This window comes from Orycteropus afer, unplaced genomic scaffold, assembly GCF_000298275.1.
Source record: "Orycteropus afer afer isolate SDZICR_OR568_19922 unplaced genomic scaffold, OryAfe1.0 scaffold00049, whole genome shotgun sequence".
Taxonomy (NCBI): domain Eukaryota; kingdom Metazoa; phylum Chordata; class Mammalia; order Tubulidentata; family Orycteropodidae; genus Orycteropus; species Orycteropus afer.
The window spans coordinates 10284751-10286360 of NW_006921636.1; positions in this window are offsets into that span (position 1 = coordinate 10284751).

The following is a 1610-nucleotide window of genomic DNA, read 5'->3' on the forward strand; positions in this document are numbered from 1 at the left end:
GTGATTCTATTCTGTTAACAATTTTGGAAGGATCTACCAAATTGAAAACCCTGCTGAAGGTGGATTGGATATTGAGCCCCAACGCATCACACTTGTCCTAGAGATGGAGGCTGTGAGGGGTGGGGCAGGCAGCTGAGCAATAAGGAGAGGGGCTGTCTGCGGGGCTGCTCCAAGGGTGTGAGCTACTCACACAGTATACAGACAAGCATACAGGCAAGCAGAAAGAGGATTTTAACCAACTTGTGGCTCGTTACCCATCCCCTTTAGAATTTTCCTGAGAAGCTCCAAGAAAAACAAACAACCTTTCTTTCTTAGTCTTTGCTGTTGCCAAAATGTTTATTTGAATGCCAAGACCAACCCCGGGCACAGCTGACGGGACTTCCTGCCATCATGCGGGATTGTAGTTTTACAAGTCGGACGTTAGAGGGCGCTGCAGCAGTTTGACAACCTGGGAGACAGAGGCCCAGGCAGGGGAAGCTATCTGCCTGCAGTCACCCAGGAGGAGGCTGGGGCCCAGGACTTCCGGCCCAGCTCTTTTACTGAACCTGACGTCCAAAGGCACATCTACGTGGTTGAGTTTTCAAAAGGATGGAAAAGAGAAATGCTACACTGGCTCTCTCCATCCCCACCCTCCGCAGCTCGGAGGTAGTTCTAGGCTGTAAATCACCGACTGCAGATGACTGAGCCACACTCCAGCCACTGGCCTCCCACCCCACGAAGGTGTTTGTGCTCATCCCTGAGGCACCGCACCAGGCCCTGTGCCCCGACTCAGCTCCTTCCTGGCAAAACTACCCTCTTCTGTTTCGGCGCCGACTCATTCACAGGGGTACCTGAGCCCTTCTCCTTACAGAACCCAGAGCTTCACAGATGCAAACAGCTAACGTGTGGGGTGCTTATGAGTGCCCCGTGAAATGATGCTTAACAACTAGTTCTTTTAAAAAAGGAGAGAGAAGAAGAAAACCTTCCTATGCATAGCATTTGCTGATTTTTTTGGTGTAAATCTTCCCACCCTGAGTCTCAGGCAGCACGCTGATTTCACTGAAGGCGGAGTTGGGACGAGTTCTACACAGCTGACTTTCCTGAACTGGTTCGGGCTGGCTTCAGCGCCACTAGATACACCTGAAATTCTGCTAAGGGACTTAACGTACTTTGTCTTATTTAAAAGTCACAGTATGGGAGCAATATGACATAGGTTGTATTGGTATCATCTTTCTTTTAGAGGCAAAGATCTGGAGATTCAGAGAGGTTAGTATTTTGTCCAAAGTCACACAGCTAGAAGCTGCAGAGCCAGAAATTAAATCCAGGCAGTCTGGCTCCCAGAACCAGTGATCTTATGAGTCTCTCAAGTAAGGGTAAAATCCCCTTTAATCCCTCAAATCTGATTGTCTTCTTACCCCTACAGACAGAACCACTGTACTTGTATGACTGCCACTTTTTAGATATTGTTCTAAACATGCACATATATGGAATATATATATATATACATGCATGTGTTAGACTGGGTTCTCTAGGAAAATGACTCACACACTTATAGAAGCTGGCAAGTCCAAAGTTCGTGGATCAGACGTCAAGCTGGAGGCTTTTACCAGTTCACGCAGCTGCAGGGACTG